This window comes from Cupressus sempervirens, chromosome 4 (assembly GCF_028749045.1).
Source record: "Cupressus sempervirens isolate cs-2001-9-10 chromosome 4, ASM2874904v1, whole genome shotgun sequence".
NCBI lineage: Eukaryota > Viridiplantae > Streptophyta > Pinopsida > Cupressales > Cupressaceae > Cupressus > Cupressus sempervirens.
The window spans coordinates 163,887,234-163,897,009 of NC_143121.1; the positions used below are offsets into that span (position 1 = coordinate 163,887,234).

Sequence of the window (9,776 nt, forward strand, 5' to 3'; positions counted from 1 at the left end):
GGACAATACGAATTTTAACTCTGGATGAAATATTTACCCAATGTAAGCGTTTAAAAATTGGTCATACCTGTCCCATTCTCCCATCTATAATATAATAAAAACTTTTGTGTCTTTTGATAAAAAATTCCATTTACCGATCCAGTTAAATAGAAAACATGATGAACTACAACTCTTTACAATGTTTTTCTCTCAAAGCTGGAATCACACTTTTTTTCCAATCCTCATCTTTCTGCTTTTTGTACTTTTCTTCCAATCCTCGTGATGAAGCACAACTCTTTTCCTTCTATTCCTCACAGAGGAACCACAATTCTTCCTACTCTCATCCTTCTTCTCCTTCTGATGAGTTTTCCTTGCATCATATGTACCTACGTATGGCACATCTGCGACAATTCTACAACTTTCACTGATGGCAGCACTTATTCCACAAACTTGAATCTGGTTATCAACGATCTGTTTCTTAATGCACCTCAAAGTTCAGGGTTTAACACTTCTTCCCGTGGACAATCACCCAATAGGGTCTATGGTCTTCTACAGTGTAATGGAGATATATCGGCAGTGAAATGCTCAAACTGTGCACTTGAAGCGAATACAAGTATTCATGAACTTTGTGCCAACGATATAGGTGGGCGAATACGGTGGGACAACTGCTTTCTGCGTTATCACAATTCTAATTTCATTTCAACTCTTGATGCTAGTGGAGCACCTATCTTGGTGAACACGAATACTGTAACCGGGGAGGCTTTCAAATCCACAACCAGCAGCCTTCTGTCAAATCTGTCAAGCAGAGCTTACATCCCTGCAAATAAGGGTTTCGCTGCTGGATCGGCCAATTATCTGAATATAAGAGAAGAGAATAATAGAACGAATGTGAGAGAATAATAGAAAGTAAACAGATGGTGAATCACAGAATGTGATTTAAAACATTCACGTCAAAAATGTTTAAAAAATTGCAATTGAATTGAGAGATAAAAATATTGTTCTTTTTAATCTTATATAAAAAATATACTAAATTCATTTATCATTTATATCTTTATTTTTGTTTCAAAATTGAATAATTTCGTAGATCTCATAGTTATTGGAAAGTTACCAGCTTGACTTGAATCTGTACTCCTTTATAGGAAAAGATATACTCTTCTACTGTGTTTCCCCTTTTTGGGGTTACAGCTAATTAAATTAAAAATGAAGACAACATCCATTAACTTTTCAAATCTCTCGTCCTCCAATGTGAGTGACCGTCCCCTCAAGAGAAAGAAGACAGATTAAATGAGGATTGGAAAAGGGTTTATATTCTCCCTGTTTAAGATCTTGCAGGCTGATTGGCTGATCCCATTTCTCGGTTTTTTAATTAGTTGTTTCAATTCACTTCTTTTGAATTTCTAAGACTAAGGCCCCGTTTGGTTGCTGGAATATGAGTGGAATAGGAAAACAAAATTAGAATATGTTTTATATTTGCTGTTTGGTAAGCTCAATCGGAATTGAGAATAGGAAGACATATTCCAATTTTGCCCCTAAAATGAGCATATGTCTATGCCAAAAAATATCTGTTATTGGAATAGGCCATTTCCATTCCCATTCCGATTTTCCATTAAAAAATATTTTAAAATTTTTTTTAAATTTTTTTTTTTTTAACTTTTACTTTTTGAATTTTTTTTGTTAAATTTTTTTTTAATAACATTTTTTAAAATTATATCTATTTGTTTAAAAAAATAAAAATGAAAATGAATTAACTAAAAAAATAATAAATTAAATTTTTTTTAGGAAAAATGTTTTTAAAAATACAAAACTTAACCTTATTCCTATTCTATTTTTGTACAACCAAACAATAGATTAACATATTCCCAGTCGAATTCCAAGTGCACCAAACATGATTGGAATTGCCTATTTCTATTCCCATTCCTCATTTCCATTCCCATTCCATTTTTCTATTCTGATTTTCTATTCCTATGCCAGCAACCAAACGGGACCTAAATGTTACCGTATTTGTTAGATTTGAATACTATCACACTTGAATTAATCAAAACTTACATTCAAATTAACTTCTTTCCTTGATATTTTTTTTGGTACTCTTACAACATTGCAGAGCTAGAATTCTAACAAATATCTATTGTACTGTACAGAAAAAACTTCAAAAACATTACCCATAGTTCTAGGTATTATTGGAGGAATTATTCTGGCGTTAGATCTTTGTTTGATTGCATTGTGAAAAAGGGTTAAATCTGTCATTTATGGAAGGCCAACAACTGCTACTGCAGACAATCAAGGTGATTTTTTTTAATCCATTTCTAGTTTGTAAGGTTATTCCTTCTTACGGTTTAGGTGTAACAATTTTTCATTATCCTCTATTACTGCAGAGGGACGTGGATTTTCCTCTGAATTTGCTTTGCTTATGCAAGAGCAAAAAAAATTTGTGTTCAGCTTAGAAATGTTAGTCGAGGCCATAGACAATTTTTATCACAAAAATAAACTTGGAGAGGGAGGTTTTGGTGCGGTATATAAGGTCAGTCAATAGATTATCTTTTTTTTCTAAAATAATGTCTTTCTGAATGGGGATCTCTAAATCTATTTTCTATGTTGTAGGGAATAGCAAGAGATGGAAATGAGATAGCAGTGAAAAAACTGTCTGCCAAATCTGCCCAAGGAAAGAAAGAATTTATGAATGAAGTGAGATTGGTGGCCAATATTCAACATAGAAACATTGCCAAGCTACTAGGATGTTGTGCCGAGGGAAGTGAAAGGATGCTTATTTATGAGTATTTTCCTAACAAGAGCTTGGACATGTTTATCTTTGGTAAGTCATCATTCAATCATAATTTTTACTTGACAAAGATGAAGATGAAGTGGTTACAAATGTTTGTAATAAATTTGGGTGATAGATTCGGAGAAGGGAAGAGAGATAGATTGGCAAAAGCGTCACAACGTCATCTTTGGAATTGCACATGGGCTTCTCTACCTTCATGAGGATTCACATCTACGGATTATTCATAGAGATATTAAAGTAAATAATATTTTGCTGGACCAAAAACTTAATGCAAAGATAGCGAACTTCGGTTTGGCCAGACTTTTCCCTGAAGATGAGTCATATGTTCATACAAGAGTTGCAGGCACATAGTAAGCATAATAATGATAATGAGCTTTGTATACTTTCAGATTTAAATTAATGACTTTTAACCTTTTGAAACTGCGAATATTTTTCTATAATAGTTATATTTATGAGCCTATTATTTTTCATATATAAATATTGTAGTTTTTAATATAATTTAAATTTGCATTCAGCGGTTACATGGCTCTAGAGTATGCAATGCAAGGGTAGTTTTCGGTTAAAGTAGACGTCTACAGTTTTGGAGTGGTGTTGCTTGAGATTATAAGTGGAAGGAAAAATAATATTGTTGATCTTACCCATCATATGAAAAACTTGTTAGAATGGATAAGAAATAGGATTTATCCCTGTTCATTTAAATGTGTCTAACATTGTATATCTTAATTTTGTTCGTTTATGTATGCATGTTAATTACTTAAAGCTAAGGTTTCAACTTATGAGTATTCAAATATCTCTATAGAGATTGTCAAGCACTCAAAGGTCTAAAAGTGTTCATTTTAAAGTATTGCCCAATATCTATTATGCTAAAAGTCCTAAAAGTCATTACTAAATGTGTCAAAACTAGTCCACAAATGGGCTAATTACCAAGAAAAATCATTTTTAGAGCTCCTTTTTTCTTTTAAAATTTAAAAAGAGGGGTAAAATTTTTATTGAATATCAAAGAGAGCTTAACAACACAAGAAAAAAAGAGAACTACATAGCTTTATCCTGGTCCACAAGTTGATCCAGCATCTGAGATAAATCAAGGGGAAGCATCCTAGGATCAAGAATGTTCCAAGACGGCCCCTGCTCAGAGGCCCATTTAGCCAGACAATCAACCACACCATTCCACTCACGAGGGATATGCATAAAGGACACAGAATGTAGAGAATTGAATAACTGAATGATCTACTGAATAACCAGAGCCAAATGCCAATCCACATGCACAAGGTTCCTATTATGCAATAAGTTCACAACCACCTGCGAGTCAGTCTCATAGATGATTCTTTTCCAGCCACGTAGACAACACTGTTCCACTGCAACCAAGATAGCCAGGGCTTCCATGAGGTTATTAGTATGGTAACTCTTGTATATAGAAAATAGAAACTGGATATCACCAGAACTATCACGCCCAACTCCCCCAATACCAGCTAGACTAGGATTTCCCTGAGAAGAACCATCAGTGTTGATTTTAAGAGTTCCCACCTCAGGAGGAGACCAACGTCCCTGATGATTAACTTGCTGAGGGTGTTGCTTAGCTCTATTCCTAGAGCAAGTGTGGGGGATTGAGGGAGAGCACCCCTAAAGAGGAAAGGAGAGGCGAGAGTAAGTACCAGCATCAATAGGATCAAAAACCCCACCAATTTCACATTTAGCAAGGAGTGTTTCCTGAAGAGAATTAACAATTCTCCCCCACAGGTGCCTGATCTCAAATTGCAAATCATGAAAGATCCTTCTATTCCTCTCAAGCCAAACATGCCATAAAATAAGGAAAGGGCCGATAGTCCAAGCAACTTGAAGAAAAGAAGTCTTGGAAGGGGAATGGCCCAAGCGGTCCCAGAATTCAGACAAAGAGGACACATTCCAGCATGTGCATCCCCACACACTCCACCAGAGGTGCCAACTTTGTTTGGCAAAGGGGCACTGGAAAAAAGGGTGAGATACAGTCTCTTCACTATTGCGGCAAAGAACACAGATGGAAGGCCCCTGGAAGCCTTGCTTGCAAAGATTATCCCAAGTGAGACAACGATTGTAAACCAACATCTAGAGGAAAAAGTTACACTTAGGCCATGAAAAACTATTCCAAACTTTCTTCCACCAAGAGACCTCCACCTCACCAAAAAGTTTCTTTGTCAGCACAAGGTACCCAGAAGAAACAAAATACTTGCCAGAAGAAGCACCTCCCCAAGCCAAAACATCAGGTTCCTACAACGAGCTGCACTCCCTAGAAGCCAATATCTAAGATAGTTCCAAACGATCTCCCGATGAGCCACCCAGAGGCCAATCAGAAGAATTCTTCCATCTATAACCCACAACAAGGCCCAAGTTAAAAGCCTCCTTATAATGAGCCACCTTATTCCATCCAGCTGAAAGGAAAGAATCACAAAGAGCCTGCAAGTGAGGATGAGAGGAAAGGAGAGGAGGATGCCCATTCTAAGAATCACTCCAAAATAGAGCCTCAATGCCTCTGTTGCAGATCCAAAATAAAATTCTCTTCACGAGGTGAGCACCAATCTTGAGGGTATGCCACACCATAGAGCCTCTTCCCTCAAGAGAAAACCTAGAAACTTCTGAAGGTTCAACACCAGGTAAATACTTGTGTGATAGGATACGGGCCCAAAGCTGAGACTGACTAGTACACCAACGCCAATAGAGCTTGGTAGCAAGAGCTTGACTTCACAAGATAGCAAATCGAAGGCCAAGGCCTCCTTCCTTTTTTGGCCTACAAATAGTATATCAATTGATGAGGCTCATTTTGGTATGTTGCAAATTGCCACTTCAAAGAAATTGGTGAGAGAGGGCATCAAATTCTTTAAGAAAATACACTAGGGCAGCCTGAACCATGCTTCTATATATGGGAAGAGCTTGAATTATAGATTGAAGGAGTGTCACCCTACCATCAGTAGAGAGCCACCTGGGAGTCCAATTATTGACCCTTTGTCGAAGTTTTTCAAGCAAGCTTGCCAGAAAAGCCTAGGTTGTCTACCCACCACAATAGGGACCCCCAAGTAAGTTAGAGGGAGAGACACAATCTAAAATCTCAAGATATTAGCAATCCTCCGCTGGATCAGCTCAGGAGTGTTGAAGAAAAATATAGAGGACTTGTGGTCATTAATTTTCTACCTAGAGACAGCCAAATAAGTATCCAAGGTGAGCCGAAAGGCTTTAGCTTCCCGAATCTGAGCTCTCCCAGCAAGGGCAATATCATCAACAAACTGAAGGTGAGAAAGAGTAGGCAAACCATTTCCCCATTGCCATCGTTGAATTAAATTTTGGGAAATATGAAACTTGATAAGTCGACCAAGTCCCTTGGCCATAATGATAAAAAAATAAGGTGAGATGGGATCTCCCTGACGAAGACCTCTAGAAGCCCCAAAAAGCTTTGTCAGTTCACCATTAAGAAGGACCGAGAAGGAAGGAGTAGTAACACAGCTAAGAACCCATCTAACCCAATCTTGACTAAAGCCAAAAGCAAGAAGAACTTTCCATAAGAAATCCCAATTGACTCTGTCATAAGCCCTAGCCATATCAAGCTTAATAAACATAGCACATTCCCTGGAAGTACACATAGAGTGAATAGCTTTAGAAGTAATAACCACCCCATCCAAAATTTATTTTCCTGCCACAAAACCCCCTTGTTCCTCAGAAATAACCATAGGATGGAAAACTTTAAGCCTCTCTAATAGGAGCTTAGTGATGATTTTATAGACCACATTACATAGAGCAATGGGCCTAAAAAAGTCCAGCTGATAAGCCTCTTCCTTTTTCGGAATAAGGACTAAGAAAGTAGAATTCAAGGCTTGAAGCATTTATTTGTTGGAAAAGGACTCCTGAACCACATCCAAAAGGTCATGATTGATAATATCCCAAAATTCTTGAAAGAATTCAACAGGGAAACCATCCGGCCTCGAAGCTTTGCCCTTCTGCAAGCTGAAGACCACCCCCTCCAATTCAGACATACTAATTGGCCTCATAAGAGAATCATTCATCTCCCTGGTCACAACAGAGGGAATACAAAACAATATAGTATTCTCAATTTTTCTTGGAGGAAAATCATCTGAAAAAAGAGCGGAGTAAAACTGAATAGCTTCCTTGGAAATAGCTTGAGAAGAAGTCAGACGCATCCCATCAGAAGTAACAAGAGAAGAAATGTAACTCTTGTTACGTCGAGCCTGCACAGATTTATGGAAAAATGCAGTGTTCTTGTCCCCTTCCTGAAGCTAGTCAACTCAAGCCTTCTATTTCCAATAGATTTCTTTTCTAAGATCCCACTCAGCTAAATCAGTAGAAGCTTGGGATTTTGCAATGCCAAGAGCTTCTAAAAAACCCAGATCCCTAATATGCCTTGTAATAACATCAAGATGATGAGATGATCCTTACTCTAAGGGTTATCCAAATTATTATCAGACAATTTGTAAAACCACTAATCATGCAACCAAAAATGGTGGGAAATATGTTGTTTGAATCAATCCGCCAAATAAATGAATTAAATAAGTGCAATAAATACTAACAATATTTATGAGAAATTGATTATTATTAGCATTCAAGGAGTGACTTGTACAACGCTAATGGAAATAGCAATTTTTTTGAAAAACAACAAGCAGTGCAAGAGTTACTATAGTTTTTTTCTTTTTCTCTTAAGCTTTGAAAGAGACGCAATAGAACCTGGATAATCATGAGACATCAAACTTGCTGGAGTTGATGGTAGATCACGCATTGCCCAGTTTAGTCACAGAAATTAACAGACGCACTTCATATTGAGTAAGCTCGTCATTTGGAATGTTTGCAAGAAACGCTCTTGATCACCCATCAAGAATGACCCCGACTGTGGTTGCCATCTTGGACAGTGTAATCGCTGGGGTCTATATTCAAAATTGCGTGGCAGTTTTATTCCCCCCTCGTCCTGGTTTGAAACTTGCTTAAAATCTCGAGCGTCCAAACTGATATTGTTCCACTGCCGACAATGTGTGAAATCATTGACGAAGTTAGTGGATTTCTAGACTGGGTCGCAAATAGAATTCTGAAGTAGCCGTCAGTTCATTCAAATGAAGCACTCAATCTTGTGTAGCAGACCTTTCAAGCCCTGACCTGAATTTTACCAATTTTTTTTTTTCAATAATTCAGTGGAGAGTTAATTAGCTAGTCTTCGAACAATTCAAGATGCAAGAGTTTCCAATTTGGCCTTAGGCCACAGATTTCTGCTCTGTTGAAGTGACTGCAATATCACTTCCTGATTGCAATAATTCAGATGATATTCCACATCCTCAAAATTGCTTACCCATGGAAGTTTTCGTTTCCAAGGATAATTTGAGAATTTACAGAGCCAAATGACTACAAATTGCCCCCAACTGAAATAGAAGTCGAATCCACAAAACCGCTTGTCCAAACGGGTGCCTCTTGTCCTCTATTTATTCACTTTTTGAGAAGTCACTGGAAGCTTCTAGAACAACTTGTTATAATAACTTATTATAATATATTTTATTATTAATTAACTTTATAAAATTAAATAAATAACTTTATAAAGTTAAAAGTACAATCTCAATTCGACATTAGAACAAGTAGGCCCCACTTACTGAATTATAACTTTTCGAGAGCAAGAATGTAATCATTTGGCAACAAAATGACACTCCAAAATCATTTGCCTATGAGAGTCAATGATAGGCAAATCCCCAGTAGAATTTATGTCGCTAGAAAGGGGACATGACAGACGATCCTGAGCCCTCTGCTCCTTTAATTTTTGAGTTGAATAATCATTCACTTATTTTTCATACTGACCCTCAGTAATCACTCAAACAATCTCACATATACAAATAGTTGATCATTTATGTATCAATAGCCAATTTTAAAAAACTTTTTATAGCTTTTTTATTCATGATTCACCCCAATTATAACTTATAAAAAGCTCCAAAATATGGTAACACATGTACTAATAGCTTTCTTGGTTGCTAATTGGTCTATTTGTGTGAAAAGTACCATTTTTTCTTATGAATGGCTATTGGGGAGTGAACATAATGGGTATCCAGTGATTGTTATAAAAATGACATTTTTTTACCACCTTTCACTCCACGGCCTCTACATAGAGATTCTTACATCCTCAAATGCTAGAACCTTATCTTTAAGCTCTTGAGTCACCTAAAGAGACAGTCAAAAAATCAATAGAATTGACTAATGTTTAGGAGATCTAAATGTGCAAAATTAACCTAAGCAGCTAAGTAAAACCTTAGCTTTTCTAAACAGTTAAATGACATAAAAAGAGAACAACTACTAAATCGATACCATTTAAAAAATTAGCTATAACAACTAATGATGTATGTCCCCATTCTCATCTGTTACTTTTTGATAGTAGGAAGCCTCCAAAATTCTCTTATTTTAATGAGATGTGATACAGGCATGGAATCTATTCAGGAAGGGAAATGCACTGAATCTAGTAGACTCAAAGGCATCAGAAATCAATGAGAACCAGGCGTTAAGATGCATTCATGTTGGGCTTTTGTGTGTACAATCAGATGCAACACTTCGTCCAGTGATGTCTAATGTTGTTATGATGCTCTCCAACAGTTTAGTGAGTTTTCCAAATCCTTCAAGCCCTCCCTTTGTAAGGAATAACGAAAGCTATGCTTCAACATCATCTTAGAGCATATCAGGGACGACCACGTCATCTTCTCAAAGGATTCCATCTATAAATGAAACCTCGCTCACTCGAATGGAAGCAAGGTAAAGTAACAGAAGCATCAATGACGCACAATTCATTGTACGCAGTACAATGCTATCTGTTTCACCAAAAACATGAAAATTACCAGGAGTTCTATTAATTATTGTTAGTTGGACAGCTGTTATTTCTGACCCAGAAATAGCAGCACTATTTATGGGTAGCTTGGACAGCTGTTCGTCCTTATCTATGAATAGCGGTTGTATTTATGGGTGGTTTGGACAGCTGTTTGTCCACTTGCCAAAAATTAGTAAATGGTTATTATTTACT

At 36.8% G+C, this 9,776-nt stretch overlaps 1 pseudogene; it reads left to right on the forward strand.

The window, feature by feature from the left end:
• The first annotated feature begins 235 nt into the window (after window positions 1-235).
• LOC149560496 (cysteine-rich receptor-like protein kinase 44) lies at window positions 236-9,515 on the forward strand (annotated as a pseudogene).
• The last annotated feature ends 261 nt before the right edge of the window (window positions 9,516-9,776 follow it).